The 17,835-nt window shown below is 44.6% G+C and overlaps 1 protein-coding gene across 19 annotated transcripts in view; it reads left to right on the plus strand.

Annotated features, from left to right (window-relative positions):
• Positions 1–17,835, plus strand: part of Wdr27 (WD repeat domain 27) — a 218,310-nt gene that overhangs the window by 114,114 nt on the left and 86,361 nt on the right. Inside the window, exon 26 of one of the 19 annotated variants that reach the window (XR_008221072.1) lies at positions 13,782–15,163. The exons of 17 other annotated variants lie outside the window; for them this stretch is intronic. The gene's annotated coding sequence lies outside the window, so the exon portion shown is untranslated. Of the gene's footprint in view, positions 1–13,781; positions 16,986–17,835 lie in introns of those variants that run through there. One more of the 19 variants, XM_052750742.1, reaches the window with a different exon arrangement.

Here is a 17,835-nt window from a genome sequence, read left to right on the forward strand (position 1 = left end):
CTGGGTCATCTCTAGACAACTTCTAAACTTCTCTCTGCCTCCACCTGTTCTGAACATCATGGGACCACGCCAAGGTCTTCTCCTGCACTGTTAGGGGAACTCCTGGAGCATCAACTCAACATTTACAGCATGGTTGTCGCTATGTCTGGCTCTGATAGGCTGTGTCAAAGGCTCTTGTTACTTGGGGTCATTACTAATTTGAACAGGTGGTTTACTCTATTCTATAATAGTACTATATATATATATATATACACATTCCTGTCTATATATTCCTGTCTACTATATATTCCTGTCTACTATAGCATTTATTCTGGCTAAGGAAAAAAAATAAACATACTTGTCTTGTATTTTAAACATAGCAAATGTTTGAGAGTACATAAGTAACCGTATTTGACCTCAGAGTAAAATAAAACAGGTGTCCATAACATTTGGGATTTTTCCACATTTGAGATTCTACAGGGATAAGTGAATGAAAACTTACATTTAATATTATATTGTTCTGCATCTTAGTTTCTATTGCTGGGATAAAACACCATGACCAAAAGAAACCTGGGGAAGGAAGGGTTTATTTCTTCCTACAACTCTCAGGTAACAGTCCATCATGGAGGGAAGTCAGGGCAGGAGCTCAAGGGAGGAATCTGGAGGTAGGAACTGAAGCAGAGACCATGGAGGGACACTGCTTACTGGCTTGCTCAGTTTGCTTGGCACACCCCAGGCCACCTTCCTAGGGATGGCACCTGGCGCAGTGCGCCGCTGAGCCCTTCCACATCAATCACTAATCAGGAAAATGCCCTACAGAGTTGCCTTTAGGCCATCTGGATGGAGGCATTTTCCTCTTCACAGATAACTCTAACTTGTGTCAAGTTTACAAAACCCCATCCACGACTGTCAGCATCTCTGGTGGATATCAGTCAGCATCTACTGTGAGTACAAGGCCAGTTCCACTATGTGGGCTATGTGGGCGGAGCTCTGTGGAAGCCAGTCTTCATTATGTGTCTGCCGGTCAGCACTGGTAGGTAGGTACAAGGCAGTGCCACAGTGTGGGTAGCAGTCAGCATTGCTCTGTGCACACAAGTGGGCATCAGTCTGTGGGTACCAGTCACCAGAGGTGTCAGCTCACCCCAGAACAAGCATGGCAGGTTTATACATGCAATTCCAATTCTAGTTTCTCTGAAGAAAGATTGCTTAGTTCAAGAGAAAAATCCTTAAAATAACATCTGGCTAGCAAGTTTCAATACCACTGCCACAGATGACACCTTACCAAATGCAGATGGGGCTAGAGAAATTCCCAACATTAGAAAATCAGAATAGCAGACACTTTAATAACCAAAGCTTTCAGGTATAGACTGGTCATGAGGAAAAATAAATTTAGGCTCTGGCTTTAAGCATACAAGGCCCAGGTTTCTTGCTTGAGTCTGAACTGAACAACCAGTAGATTGTTATTTATTCCATACGTCTGAGACTTCATGTGGAAGACTTCCACCTTTGGGTCTTCCTTGCTCTTCCTTGCTCTCCAGACTTTCAAGGTTATAGAAGCAAATTATGATGTTGTGATCATGGTGTTAATTAATTCTGATTCTCAATGACTTAAATAACTGACAGAGCCAATGTAAGGAAAGAATTACTTATTTAGTCTCACACTTGTACTCACATGCTTAAGTAGAGCATCATGGAGGTGAGAGCTTGTGGCTAAGAACAGTAATTCATACCATGGTGGACCAGGAAATAGAGAGTGACAGGAAATGGTCAGGGATAATATATTCCTAAGGACCTAACCAGCTAGGTCTTATTTACCAAAGTTTCTAGAACGTCCCCACGTAGTGCCCATACCTAGAAATCAAGTATTCAAAACATGAACTTGTGAGGGACATTTGATATTCAAGCTGTAATTTCATCCCTGGTCCCCCAAAGTGGTTAACCTTCTCACAATGCAAAGTTCATTTAGCCCAATGTTGAGACTACATAATAATAACAGTTCCAACATTACTCATAAGTCTAAACCCAGGGTTTAGATTTCTATTGAAGATCAAGATGATCTAGCTGTCAGCACTTATAAAATCAAAAGGGAAGTTAATACTTCCAATATAAAATGTCATAGATTAAATATTTCCATTCCAAATGGAAGAAATTAGAATGATATTAAGGAAAGAGTCAACAAAGGTGAGACCCAAACAGTACATCCCATAGCTCCATGTCTGCCACCTGAGGGGTGTGTGGAGCCAATGTGAGTTCCAACATGTTTGGCAACCCTGTCACCATGTCTTTGCTATGTGACTCTCATATTGTCCCTCTGCTGGACTGGCTCCACTCAGTGCCTACAGCTTTCCTTGAAAGATATTTCATATTTCTGATGAACATGCTAGGGCCTCCACTATAGCTTAAGGCTCACTCACACAGCTTCATACATCACCTTTTCAGGGACTCCCCATGGGGAATCTGAACCTGCTGTAAAAATAGCCATCCTCACAGACCCTCCTTTAGAGTCTGGTGGAAGCTTGCATGATGGCTGAAGTTCTTGCATTCTGCATGCCTTTAGACCCAATGCCACATGGGTGACACCAAGCTCTGCCAGCCCAAGCAGTGTTGGGTCTTCATGTATGGCAACGATGGCTTCTAAGGACCTCAGTGTTGAACTTGTGATGACCCCCTTAAACAACACCACATGAGCTCCTCACTTATTAAAGGGAGATTTGTTGCATGAGTTTCCAGTTTTATGCAATGGAGACTGTGATGCATGGAGTCTCACCAATTCCTAAAATACCCTCCAGGTGTCTCTTTAATTGTTCCAGTGCAATGTGCTCCTCTCTCTCTCTCTCTCTCTCTCTCTCTCTCTCTCTCTCTCTCTCTCTCTCTCTCTCTCCTTACACTTTCATTTTTGTTTGGGGAGATGCCAATGAGACGGCAGTTTGCAGGTGTCAACTCTCTTGTTTTATGTCCCGTAGATCAAACTTGGGGTGCTAGGCACTAATCTCTTTAATAACTCTTTGTTCACAGCTTTTAAAGTGCTCGTGTTCCCTTTTTTTTTGTCCTAACTACTTACTTTTCAGATTTTGCTCCTCTGCTCTTTGCTCCTGATTCTCACTGTCAACTTGCCTTAAAGCAACCAGTCATAATCATGTCACAGCCTGAATGCTAAACGCTGTTGTGAGATTTCCACAGTATCAAATTGATTCACCTATTACTTTTGAATTTGGCCTCACAAAAATTTTGTCTGCAAATAAAATGTAAACAAGTTCTTTGCCAGGATGTGATGTGATCAGTCTCTAGTACAGTTCCCAACACAATCCTTGTTTCTGTCGGAAGCTTCATAAGCTTAGTTATTTATTGTCTACCTTTGTATCCACACCCTGGTCCTCTGAGCTCCAAAAGAGCCACATATTAAGCTATCCCTGTGATACTTCAGGATGTCTCTAGTTCACATCCCCACACTCCTCCAATTTCCTTTTACAAACAGTCTGTAGGCATAAGAACCAGATGCGTTTAGACACAGCAGTTTCTCCACTGTTGACACTATTAGTTACTTGTGCATTGCTAAGACCAAAATACTTGACAGAACCAAGTTAAGGGAAGAATTCTTTGTTCAGGATCACATGTTCACAGGGTTCAGTCCACACCTGCCTGGCCCCATGCTCTTGAGCAGAGCATCATGGCAGCAGTGGTATGTGGCAGAAGGCAGCTGTTCATATCATGACAGCCAGGAAACAGAGAGCACTGGAAAGGACCAGGGATTTTTTAGTTACCCACAGGAAACCACACACAGCGAACTAACTATGCTAGCTAGATCCCACCTCCTAAAGTTTCCAGAACTTCTAGGAATAGTGCCTCCAGTTGAGGCAAACATCTGAAACATGAGTTTGTCAGTGGACATATCAGATTCAGGTCATAATAGCACTGTTGAGGGGAGAGCCATACAGCACAGATGTGACTAAAGCCCCCACTCCAATAGCCCACATAGGAATGAGGCCCTCACCCTAACAAACCGAAGAGAATTGAAGACCTTGCTCCAGCAGCCATAGGGGTCTAAAGACCTCACCTCAACACTCAGTGAACTGAGTAACTCCGTCAATGAACCATAGGGAACTGAAGACCTTAGTCCAGTAGTTTCTTGGATTGGAAGCCCTTGCTCTAGCAGCCATAGAGTACTGAACAGCTCATTTCCAAAGCCCATAAGAAAAGGAAGCTTTCATCCCAATAGCTGTGGGTAACTGAAGCCCTCAGTCCAAAGCCACTAAAGTGAACTTACAGTACATTCCTTTTTGATTCAACTTCAAAAGAGGCCACAAGCAAAGCATTAAGCTCAACACCTGAGCCACAGGCCTAGCAGATAACACTCATGCTTTCTTTGCCGTAGATCTTGTGAGACAGTCAACATTTCTGGTTTTAAACTGAGTTTAATTACACAACAGTCAGTAGTCGGCACATGTTGGGTTTCTCTGACATGTTGAGTTTCTCTGACACGTTGAGTTTCTCTGACACTGCAGTGAAGGAGAATTCTGAAGGCTGGATGACATTCCCCCTTTTCTTCAATGATACATCACTATAAGTACTAGGGAATAAGTTGACATTAATTGTAGGAAAGCCAATGGTGACCCAGTGTATTCTGGGTGATGAAGTTCTAGGAGCTGAGTGGCTGGGAGACTTCTGGCCCCACCCTGAGTCATGTTCAGACTATGGGTCTCAGTTTTCTCCTGTTGTGGTCAAGAGATGTTCTAACTATCACACTAATGGAGATAGGGTGCTTCTAAGAGAAAATCCCATAGTCTTACAGTGACAACATGACTTCTACCAAAGTTATCTTTTGTATAAATGTGTGAAGAGATGGATAGAATGTAGCTCCATTGCTTACCTAGAATGCACCATACCCTGGGTTTGATCCCCAGGACCACATAAACTGGGGGTGGTGGCACATGCCTATAACCCTAGCAGACAGGAGGTGGAGGCAGGAGGATCAATGTTACTTCAGGCAAGTTTGAAGCCATCCTGGGATGCATAAAACCTCATATCTCAACATAAATAAATAATAATAAAAAACCACCACCACAAAAACCAGAACATCAATGTGATAAATGTGCAAAAAGGAATAGTAGTATTATTTAAAGTCTATTATAAAAAGTTTAAATTAAAATGTAAAACACAACTGAAATATGTGAGATGTAGAGGGAGAAGATGGGGGCTATCCAATGTGCAGAAAAATATTTCCAGAAGTGATTTCACATTACTAAGTGCGAAATGATATATCAACAAAAAAACATCCTGAACTAAAAAAGGAGGTAAACGATAATATAATGAAGGATTAGAATAAAACATTGACTGTGACAATTGCAATACACCTCAGACTGAGCATGCTGGCTGGTAACATGGAGGGCACATGCAAATGGATCTCTATAATCAGAAGGGCAAATACTCAGACTTTGACAGGCAGGAGGGAGATAGGGCGGATGGCGGCTGTTGAGCCAACCCACAGTGCTACAAAGGAAGACCTGGTGTGTGTGTGTGTGTGTGTGTGTGTGTGTGTGTGTGTGTGTGTGTGTGTGTGTATTCACAGGCATATGTATTTGAGGTCCTAAATGGAGAGAGAACTTCATGGATAAAAATTACTAAGAGAACACTTAGAGAAAAATATATTCTACCAAAAATTATAAAAAGGAAGAAAATATTTTCAGCATTCTGACCAAAAACAACATAATTAAAAACAGATCAACTATAAAATTCCCTCTGTCCTCTCAGTGCTACAATAAATCCTGAAGCTAAAGGAGCAGCATGGCCAGACCTTGAGAAGAACAGTCTAATACTAGAGCTGCCCCCAATTGCCCAGCTGGGATGCTCAGCTGCCCCCAGTTGCCTAGCCTGGATACTCAGCTGCCCCCAGAAGCTCAGCTGCCTCCACTGCCTAGCCTGGATGCTCAGCTACCCGCACTGCCCAGCCTGGATCCTCAGCTGCCCCCACTGCCCAGCCTGGATGCTCAGCTGCTTCCCCAGAAGCTCAGCTGCCCTCACTGCCCAGCCTGGATGCTCAGCTGCCCCCACTGCCCAGCCAGGATACTCAGCTGCTCCCCCAGAAGCTCAGCTGCCCTCACTGCCAAGCTGGGATGCTTAGCTGTCCTCAGTTGCCCAGCCTGGATGCTCAGCTGCCCCCACTATCCAGCCGCGATGCCCAGGTGTAAGGGCTTGGGAAGGCTGCATGAGCCCTGCTGACACAGGATGTGAAGTGTCAATCCATTGCTGAATGAGAGTATCTCAGACAAATGGCTTCAATCAGATGTCTGAGCTGGCAGATGGTTCTAGAGAACTGTCAGTTTCCTGATACAGAGTAGAAGGGATTCCTTTTGGATGAACAGTCACTCCCAATACTCAATACAAACCATCAAGTTGACCAGCAAAAAGTATAATGCATATGAGGTTTTGGTTTTGTCCATATTGGAAAGTACCAGTTTTGCTTTTTTCATTTTTAAATAACTACAAAACAAGACAAATATGAATTATTAACATGGACTAGCAAAATTCACTATCAGTAAAAATATCATGAAAAACTTGAGTTTGCAAAAAAAAAAAGCAATAAAAACTACAACTGTAGTAATAAAACTTCCCACAAAATGGCACTAGACTCAGATGGCTCCTTGGGTCTAGACTATAATGGTTTTAAAAAATAGAAAATAGTTATAAATTCATACATATCTGGAGCCTCAGGAATGTAGGAGAACACAGTGACCAGTTCTATGACGCAGGTGTGAGTCACTTAAATTCTGGTAAGAGCAAACTTCAGCAAAGACTAGAAAACAGCTCTCTGAAATGGATGGCAATGCATTACCTCACCATGGGTAAAGGTATTCAGTGTTCCCAAGTTCAGGACAACAGTTTATTATAACCCGTGGTTGCCTTGATAGTGCCTGAGGAAGTGTTAACAAATATTTCCAATCTTAACCCATCAGAGTGGAGGAAGATTTCTCTCTTGGCAGGGAATATTCCTGTGACTCCAGCTGAGGGTCACTCCTGAGAATCTGGAGACACTGATGCTGAGCTGGAACAAGGCCACTCAAGCTCATGGCTGAGGGAAATAAGGAAACTGAAGCAGTCGGCATTTTAAAAAGACACACCTTGGGAAACCGACTGCTTACTGGAACCTTTGCATGCAGCCAGTAAGACTTTCCCACACTTGTGACAGCACGTCACACCACAGACACTCCTACAGTCTTGATCATATCCCAAATCCCCTGCGGATAACTGCAACAGGAAGATAAAGGTCTGTTGTGCATAAAATGTCCTAAACATTGCCTTGAGACATTTTGGGTGATAAGAGACAGCACTCTGCTGCCGGGATGTCCTGCTCTTCAGAGGAACCACAAGCTTTCTCATATGCTTCAAGTAAAGGTCCAGGTGGATTCCTAGGAGTTGAGGGGGGGGGTCTGTGCGATAATAAAACTCACATTGAAAACCTACCTGAAGTAGAGAAATGAAGGCCTGTCAAGTCACCAAACATAACAAGGGACCTACTTCAACAGCCATACAGAGAGAAGGCAGGAATGGAAGAGAAGTCTAGAAACACTCTGAGGAACTGACAGGAACTGACTGGGGAATCTGGACGATCCCAGGTCAATGGAGGAGAAGTGAGGTGGACCATGCTGCTAGTAAGCTGGGCTATTCACCATCAGCTAGGAAATCCTTCCCAGTCATACGTGAATATTTGCCTGCCCTCCCAGCACTGGTGCCGTTCTAACCTCTACATTAGGTTTTAGAGTGTGTGAGAAAATAGATGCTGAGGGCTGTCCTGGTTTGTCCTTGCTGTTATAACAAGTTGTTTCATGTACAGTGGCTTAAACAGGCATCCTTGATCCAACAGTGCTAGATGCCTGGAAACCTTTAGAACTAACCCAGGCTGAGAGATGCTGCCACCTTCCTTCCTTGAGCTCCAGGGAGATTCATTTGGGCTCTTACATGAGGTATAGAACAAGAGGTACTGATGCTTCCGATTGGCTGTAAGCTAAGAGCCAGGCCAGCACTGATAACTGGTCCTGGCTTCTAGTTGCACAGCTAGCAAGATGGCCAGTCCTCCCTGGACTTGTTCGTCTCTGTCCTTCTCAGGTCATATGATCTGCTGGATCTACCTGGCTCTTCCAGGGCACCCACTCATCTCACTCAATTGATCAATACCTGTCTTAGGGTTTCTATTGCTGTGAAGAAACACCCATGGCAACTCTTATAAAGGAAAGCATTTAATTGGGGTGGTTTACATTTTCAGATATTTAGTCCATTATCATCATGGCAGGACACAGTGGCATGCAGGCAGACATGCTGCTGGAGAAGGAGTTGAGAGTTCTACATCTTAATCTGCAGACAACAGGAGAACTGTTTCAATGGGCATAGCTTGAGCATAGGAGACCTTAAAGCCCACCCCTACAGTGATACATATCCTTCAACAAAGCCATACCTCCTGATAGTGCCATTCCCTATGGGGGCTGTTTTCTTTTAAGCCAACATATTCTATTCCATGGCCCCTATAAGCTAATAGCCATATTATAATGTAAAAATGCATTTAGTCCAACTTCAAAAGTCCCTATAGTTTATAACAATCTCAAACTTATTTAAAGTTCTAAAGTTCAAAGTCTCTTCTGAGATTCATGCAGTCTCTTAACTGTAATCCCCTGTAAAATAAAATTTAAAAAAATCATATACCTCAACATATAATGGCACAGGATGCACATGACCATTTCCAAATGTATGGAAGGCAGCATAGTGAGGAGATATTGGACCAAAGCAAGACTGAAAAACAGCTGGGCAAACTCTAAACTCTGCATCTCCGTGTTTGATATCAGAATTCTCTTCAGATCTCTGACTCCTTTCAGCTTCGTTGACTCCAACACACTTCTTTCTCTTGAGCTGATTCCATTCATGGTTAGCAGCTCTCCTCCGCAGGTTCTAACCAAGATCTGTTTCTGAGCTGCCCCCCAGCAGCCACAGACAGCTGGATGAAGTGTCTGGCTCCCTGTTGTACAAGGCAATGACCTCACAGTTGGTTGGGTATTTTATCAGTGGCTGACAGAATCAAGAGGTGTTGCTAGAGTTTTCCTGCCTGGCCCACAGTCAGGACAAATCTCTCTCACCCGCCAGTCCCAAGCCGCTCAAACCCGATCAAGTAAACACAGAGACTTATATTGGTTACAAACTGTATGGCCGTGGCAGGCTTCTTGCTAACTGTTCTTACAGCTTAAATTAATCCATTTCTATTAATCTATACCTTGCCACGTGGCTTGTGGCTTACCGGTACTTTACATCTTCCTTGTCCTGATGGCGGCTGGTAGTGTCTCCCCCACCCAGCCTCTTGTTCTCTCAATTTTTCTCTCTTAGTCCCGCCTATACTTCCTGTCTGGCCACTGCCAATCAGTGATTTATTCATTGACCAATCAGCAACACATTTGACATACAGACCATCCCACAGCAAAGAGGCTCTGATGTACCACTGCACAGAAGGTGACTATGGATACCTGCACATCGTCTAAGACAGTAAATGCTGTCTTTCAGAAGTTCACTGTTTAAAATCAAATACCACCAATTCAAGGAGTTCCTGGCCACTCTGGCCTGTGTTGAATCACCCGACCTCACTGTATCCTTGCTTCTGTACACATGTACATGTTGCTCAGCACAAACCTCACCCGACCTCACTGTATCCTTGCTTCTGTCCACATGTACATGTTGCTCAGCACAAACCTCACTCCATAAAATGCCAGCAAACACTGCTCAGCTTCGAGACTGTTCTGTGTTATGAAATGCAGTGCTTTCTCCTTTATATAAACTTCTGCTCGTACAGAAACATGATGGTTTAATTGTGGAAAACAATAACTTTTTACTGTTTTGCTATCATCATTTCTCGGCATGTAAGTATTAAGTCAGTGTATCCATAGAATTTTTTTTTTTTTTTTTTTTTTTTTGTGTGTGTGTGTGTGTGTGTGTGTGTGTGTGTGTGTGTGTGTGTGTGTGTTGGGATGTTTAATTTTGAAAGTTACTGTTTGAGTTGATGACTTGGTTTTCAGAAGAAATCATTCAATGAATTTTAACTTGGGGTTAGGATAACATTTCCAACAATTTCTGGAATGGCCCTCAGCTAATGTCTTCCACTTTGTACTACATATTTATGCAAAACAGCATTCTTGGCGCTGAGAATTGTAAAATCAGAATCTAGATCAGCTCTGAAAAACGAAGATGTCCTGTGTCCTGTAGTGTTAACTGTTCAGCCAAAATTTAGTTCTTTGTGTAAAAATAACAAGTAAAACTTACTAGTTTGCAAATTTGCTCGAGTCTTTAATAAATGGCAAAACTATAAATACAAGTAATTGTTTTAAAATAAATTTATGTATTATTTATTACCAGTAGACATTTGTTTTTTACGCCTTTTAAAAATTTATCTATGGACTCTAGGCCTTGTGAAATTTTCTTGGGAAAAGTGGGGTGTAAGTGGCAATGTCCCAGAAGCCCTTTCCTAGAGTCAGCAGGACGTGAGGGTGATGCATTTCTTCCTGGCACAGAGGGACCCTTAGTCTTTCTAGGTTAGTGGCGTGGTGGTCTCCAACTCCCCAGAGCACGTGGGTAGAAGGCTACTGTGCAATCCAGCCTGCTAGGAAGCCAGATGGGACCTGGAAAAGGGAACAGGGAAAGGGTAACAGAGAAGCAGCAGCGTGGAAGGCATGGTGAGGACTGTGGCTCGAGAATCGGCATTGCTGGTGTCCCTGGGTGTCCGACACACCTCTCTGAGTTCCCTGTGGCAAGGCCCGTCTCTGCTATCCACACCTGCCCGTGGTTTGTAAAGTCGAATCCTACAGCGAAGAGAAGATAAGGAAGGACTGATTGCTTCCCTGACATCAGATGAGTGACAACCTGGGGATCTAGCCATCCGCTCCTTGTACTTACTGAATGGACTATTCTCCAGAGTCCTCAACTACAGTCCAAAAACTGTTTTCTAATTTTCCTTTTCCTTTGGTGCGTGTACCAAAGTGAACATGATGATACAATTAAGCAGAATAAATTGCTCCAGAGGGCCACACTTCCTGTCTGACAGCATGAAGCTGGGTCTGACTTGAGCAAAGCATGATGGGTAAGAAGTTATGAGTTCAAATTTCCAGCCAGCCACACATCAGGCTGTATGCTAAGGAAAACATGAAAACAGCTGGGCCCTGCTACCAAGGAGTTTATTGGCCAGTGGGGACGTGGAGATACGGTTGCCAATAGTACAGAGAAGGAAACAGAACCACCAATGACCACAATGAAAACTGGGTCCCTCGGCATCTCTGATGGGGACAGCTCCATGTCCCAGTTTGAGGATGGCCTGAGATGGCTGCCTGGTATATTAGGAAACCCGCCTCAGCCCCAGGTCAGTCTTCTGAGCAGGTAGAATGTCAGCACGGAGAGCTGTGCTGCCCTGGAGTCTAAGGGCTCTCAGCACCTGGCAGATCTGGACCATTTCATCCATGGGAACTGGTCTTTTCCATAGTAGGCCTTCCTTTATGACTTAACTCTACAGGGACCCAATATCTTCTCTGCCTGTCTTGTGCTTCCATGTGACCCCCCCCTCCATACTTGTACTGGCCACACTGAGCTTCAAGATCCCAGCTGTGACCTGAAATCTGCTGTGAAAGGCTCTGTCTTAGTTCCTGAGTCTATGTGAAAAGCTCCTGGATCCTCCTCCACCGTACAGGCCAGAAACCATTGGTTCTGCTTTGCTCAGTTTGGGATCTCAGATGTCAGTGAAACCCATGTGTTTGGGATCCGGACATAGCCACTGTGCTGGGCTGCAAAGATGGCTGGACACCCAGATGGAGGACAATTGTCCTTGTAGAACACAGCTCTCTCCTCAGAGGGAGGAGGACAAGAGTTTATTCTGAGTCAACTGTCTGTAACTATGGCTGGAAATGAGTTCAGTTTGTTCCTTGTTCCACTGTGGAAGCTACCATATGAACTTTTACAGCCACAGAATGAAAGACAGTCTCAAGGCATTTTTCAAATACATTGGTGTGAACATCGAGTAGATGGGCTAGAGAAAGCAGCAGAAGTATCTGCTAGTTCTCAGATGTTATCTGATGGCATTTGTATATCTTTGGTTGGTGGAAATCAGTGGTGTGCTAACTTAATATATTCCAAAGATTTAATAATTGAAAAGATGTTAGACACAGAGGCTGGCAATGGATTCTAAGATCAATACAATTTGGCTCTGCATCTGTTGACATTCCAACTTTCTCCAATCTTGAAGTCCTAATCAGCCTTGTAGAATCTACACAGGTGTAGCTCCCCCACCCCCCCAGCTTCAGTTTATAGGCGCCTGCCTTCTTCTGGCCACCCCTCACCATCATTCTCTTTCAGGCTACTCATCACCAACAGGACACCCTTTGCTCAGGAGCTTGGCATGGAATTGCTCCATACAGGCTGAGCTTAAAGCAAGAATGGAAAACACATTTTAAACAGCAGATAGCATGTTATGAAGTGGCTTCTTTAAGCATTTTGGGTGACAATTTGCATGCAGGACTATATTTAGACTGTTGTTTTTCCTAGTTATCATCTCATATCCTGGAAGACAGAAAAAATACTAAGGAAAGGGTGACAAGAGCAGAGTCATTCCAAGTCTCCCAGTTACCACTGTTGCCTCTCCCTCACTGTAATGGCCACCTCCAGCTGGCTCCTGGCTCTCATGTCTGAGATGACCCCTTATAACACAGGGGAGGTCCTCACCAGCACAGCCTAGTGTGCCTCCTCACTCGGCATGGCCGCTGGTCTTATGTCAACTTGACACAAGCTAGAGTCATCTGAAAGGAGGAGACCTCGATTGAGGAAATGCTGCCTTAAGACCCAGCTGTAAGGCATTTTCTTAATTAGTGATTGATGGGGGCAGGCCCAGCCCATTGTGTGTGGTGCCATCTGAGATGGTGGTCCTGGATTCTATAAGAAAATAGGATAAGCAAGCATGAGTACCAAGCCAGTAAGCAGCACCCCTCCATGAGATCTTCATCAGCTCCTATCTCCTGTCTGTTAGAGTTCCTGTCCTTACTTCCTTTAATGATGAACAGCATGATAGCAATAAGGAAGTGTAAGCCAAATAAACCCTTTCCTGCCCAAGTTGCATTTTGGTCACGGTGTTTCGTCACAGCAATAGAAACCCTAACAAATACATGTAGGCTGAGCAAAAGAGGCATGGATGTCTGACCAAAGGACATCTACCAGAGAAATCCTCTGAGGTTCTGGAACCAAGGTTCATAGCTAACAGGTGACCTTGGCGGTGATGAGTTAGTTGTAGTCCACTGCACAGACCAGAGAATGACAATGCAGCCCGGCTAGTCTTCAGAGGGGGATGGGCTGGCCGTGTGTGCAGGGTGACACCTCAGGGACAGAGGCTTCAAGAGGGGGAGGAACTAACTGTCCTACTTTGCCACAGTGCACACCCCTGCTGTGTTCCTGTCAGCGGACCAGTCAGTAGTCAGTCAGTCTTAGAACTGAAAAAGTTCTAAGATAGTCAGAGGTTGACCATCACAGACGCACTCTGTAGATGGTTTTGGCTCTCATTTTAAAACTCCAGAGCCCCGCTGAGCTGTTCCGCTTTGCTCTGCTCTGTGAAGCGGGGGTGAGTGTTGCTGGAGGGAGATTTGCTGTGGGTTTCCTGGCCTCGTGTGTCAGTATTGGTGGCTGAGACTTCTTAAATTCCATATTTTTGGGGGTGGAGTCAGGGTGGTCCTCTCACCTCTCCCTGTCTTTCTCAAAAGTTAAAAAAGTACAAATAGAAAGCAACACGTTATTTTGTGTTTCAGAGGATCCTGGGGTTGAAGAAGAGATAGACTATGCAAGGGAGCCCAGGTTCTCTTCATCCTCATTGTTGTCCTCTGTTCCCATCTGTTGTGGTGGGACGGTTCAGATCCTGAGCCTCCTTGTCAGCCGTGGAATGCTGCCTCTGTAAATGGGGATTTGAGGCCCGGGACCCATGGGACACTGGGACTACATCCTTTTTAATGTAAAGGTTTCAGATCAGGGAGGCATGGGACATTTGGATTGTGTACACTGGCATCTGCATATCCCAGGGAGATCCAAGGCTGTACAAGGATCAGCAGATCCCCAAACTTACAGAACTAATTAGGAGCAGATTCTGGGACTGAAACCCAGCTTGTCTGATGTCCAGTCCCAACGATCCATGGCTTTGACTTCAGAGGACGAATGACTGAAAGAATGGTATTTGAGAACGTTCTGTTCGGACACAGTTGGAAAAATCATCTCTCCAGTGTGCCAAAGTCATTTCCAGATGTACTGAGAGTTGTATGCAAAGTTGTACTTGGAAGAAAACTTGCAGCACCTGGGTTCAAGAAGAATGATAAGCTCGAAGACACTTCGCCTCCCACCAGGATGACCAGGGCAGGTGAGGCGAAGCAACAGGGCATAACTGGAGACCAGCTCAAGCTGCACTCATTCCCCTGGTCTGTCAGCAGCACCAACCATCGATTGACTTGGGAGCTAGGTAGAAGGAATTGGGGACCGTCCTCGGGCTATCTGACTCCTCCCTCTATCCCTTGCTTCCTGTCAGAAACTGTGTCCTTTAGCAGCAGCCTGTTCGGTGTGAGTGGTCTCAGCTTTGCTTGGTCCGGATAATTTTCAGCTGCTAATCTTTGCATGTGAAGGATATGGGATGCGGCCTGTTGTTCTGCCCTGATAGCTGTGTCCAGTAGGATTAATGCACCCAGCCTATGGAGGAGGGACTGAACAGACAGCTTGCTCCCCACAAATGGACTGAGCCCCACCTTCCAGTCAATTCCAGACCCCCCAAGGACTGCATCTTCTAACATCAGGGATGGGACCTTGGATTTAAGTATGACTGGATAATCAGGGTGCAATGAGCAGCCAAGAGGAGCCTTCCAGTGGAAAACAAAACCCCATAGCAAAGGAAACAGAATAGAAAGTCCAAAGATATGTTGGTAGAAGAACCACTGCTATATCCCTGGATATTTAAGAAGATCTTGCATTCATGAACCAAGAACAGGGCACCAGAGAAAAGAAGTAGTCACAGGAAAGAACTCCTCTGAAAATACCTGGAGGCCCTCAAAGAGAGGCACTGGGGTCCTGGTGTTCACAGCCTGATTGTGCCACATGATGTGTGTATGCTGTAGGCACACACACGAGAGTTATAGACATGTGCACATACTTGGTAAGTCTAGAGGAAGAGTATCACCACAGTCAAGTTTAAAAGGTGAGCATGAAGTGAGACACTGGTTCATTCACTGTAATCTGATGGTCCTTGAGTTCAAAAATCCAAATTTATTTTTTGGAAAGAAGTGGCTTGCTGAAGTACAGCATGCCGACTGCTGAAACTCTCTGGGTTCTTCTGTTCTGAGGTGAGAGTTCTGCATTATGGTTAAAGTTTTAAAATGGCATGAGAGACACTAGAGAAGCTGTGGTCTGAGCTAACATTTGAGTCCAGGTCTGTGGAGTCTTGGGAACATGGGGGCTGCCCCCACACTTGCTACTGGGTTCCTATGCCAGTAACTTTTATTGCTTTGGTTGAGATGGGTGGGTCCTGTGGATTTTCGGGGTTTCTGAAAATATTTATAATTAAAAACAAACCATCTGAAAAAAAATAGTCTTAATAGTACTTCCAGGCATTTTCCTGCTTGGTTTTCAAAGCATGGAAATGTTAAGGAAAATTTGATCCATATGTTTGGTTAACATAAGTGTGAAGCATCGGATGAGTATTTTAAAAATTATTTACCGAGAAGAGCCCATTGGCCATCCACATGCCATCCCCTTGGGACTCATTTTGAATGTTTGTGATTCCCATGGGTCCCTGTCACCGTGTCTGAGGAAGTTTCTTCCACAGGAGGCCTTGGTTTGAGACATCCCTACAGTAGGGCTTCAAGGGATATTGGGCAATGACTGTCAGACCCATTCAGTTGTACTCCCTTTCTCATCCATCCACGGCGTCTTGGGAGGGCCCCAGGGCTCTGAAGCCACTGTTGGCCAACAAAACTGACACCTTTTCCTCTTCCTTGGCCAGGCATGACCAAGGCTCCCTTCTTTCAAACTCCTCTCTGCAGAAAGGATGTTCCCAGATGAGTACATCTGCAGGGGTTCTAGACAAAAGGCAGTGGCAGATATACCTCCCTTGATGATATAGCAGGCATGATGGGGATGTTCTTCTTGACAAGAGTGATGAGCAGAAACCCCCAGCCAGAGGACTGCTTCTATTCATAAATAACATTATTAAGATTGGTCTGTTGGGACAACCTACTAGCTACTTGCCATGGAAGCAACACATTCCTGGCCTAGAACTTGTCTCACTTTGAGTTGAAAGGTTCTGACACTGCATGATGGATAAGGGGAGGACATTCACACACACACACACACACACACACACACACACACACACACACACACACACACACAGGAGGTTTTATAACATAGAATATAATTAATAGGGTCTGTAAGTTGCACGGCAACTTCACAAGTTAAACAATGAGGCTGAGTACGAGACAGCAGGACTGAGTATGTTAGAAGGTATTTACGGGCTGCCTCGGTGTGTTGGCCTGCATGGAGCAGGAATATCCTTCCTTTTCATGGACCCCAGGGTTTATTTACCACGGGCTCAGGCGGGCTGTGCAACTCCATTCTGCTGCCTTATTCCCCCTTTCTGGTCATTTCCAGCAAATTTAAGAAGTTCAAAAAGACCCAGGACCTTGCCCATCTCAACAATTTCTGAGGAAAGGGCAATGAAACACCACAACCCAAAAGCAAGTTGGGGACAAAAGGGTTTATTCAGCTTACACTTCCATATTGCTATTCATCACTGAAGGAAGTTAGGACAGGAACTTAAGCAGAGCAGGAACATGGAGGCAGGAGCTGATGAAGAAGCTACGGAGGGGTGCTGCTTACTGGCTTGCTTTGCATGGCTTGTTCAGCCTGCCTTCTTATAGAACCCTGGACCACCAGCCCAGGGATGGCACCACCCACTGTGGGCTGGGCCCTCCCCCATTGATCACTAATTAAGAAAATGCCTTAGAGTTGGATCTTATGGAGGAATTTCCTCAACTGAGGCTCCTTCCTCTCTGATCACTCTAACTTGTGTCAAGTTGACACAAAACCAGCCAGTACAGCACTACATGTCTCTCATATTTCTGATATGAAGAGCTCTAGCACACACACACACTCACTATTTTCTTCCTCACCCCCCCCTCTCACACACACATCTATCTATCTATCTATCTATCTATCTATCTATCTATCTATCTATCTATCTATCTATCTATATATAGAGAGAGAATGAATGAGAATGAGAATACATTAGTTCCAGGTCCTGAAGTATGAGTAACCAAAGTCCGTGGGCTATTACTGAGCATGAATCCACATCAGGCTGTGGGGTCTCTTCTCTGTCCTGACCACTGACTTCCTTTAATCTACTCTCTGAGCCACATGGTACCACCCTCCTCCTTAACCTTGGAAGCCCTTGGTATGTTTATATTAAGGGCAAGGCTCATCGTTTTTATTTTTGGGGTTCAGTCTTGCACTGTTTTGTGCGGCCACCATTCTCCTGTGGTATAGGCACTGATCTCCACAGGATGGTGTTTTGCCTGAAGCCTCCTTTGTATTAAGAAAATCAGAGCCGGGCGGTGGTGGCGCATGCCTTTAATCCCAGCACTTGGGAGGCAGAGGCAGGTGGATCTTTGTGAGTTCGAGGCCAGCCTGGTCTACAGAGCGAGATCCAGGAAAGGCACAAAGCTACACAGAGAAACCCTGTCTCAAAAAACCAAAAAAAAAAAAAAAAAAAAGAAAGAAAGAAAAGAAAATCAGGATAATTTTGATGCTGAGTAGAGATTGGGTGCAACA

Source organism: Peromyscus californicus, unplaced genomic scaffold (assembly GCF_007827085.1).
Source record: "Peromyscus californicus insignis strain IS unplaced genomic scaffold, ASM782708v3 Scaffold_22__1_contigs__length_63687245, whole genome shotgun sequence".
Taxonomy (NCBI): Eukaryota; Metazoa; Chordata; class Mammalia; order Rodentia; family Cricetidae; genus Peromyscus; species Peromyscus californicus.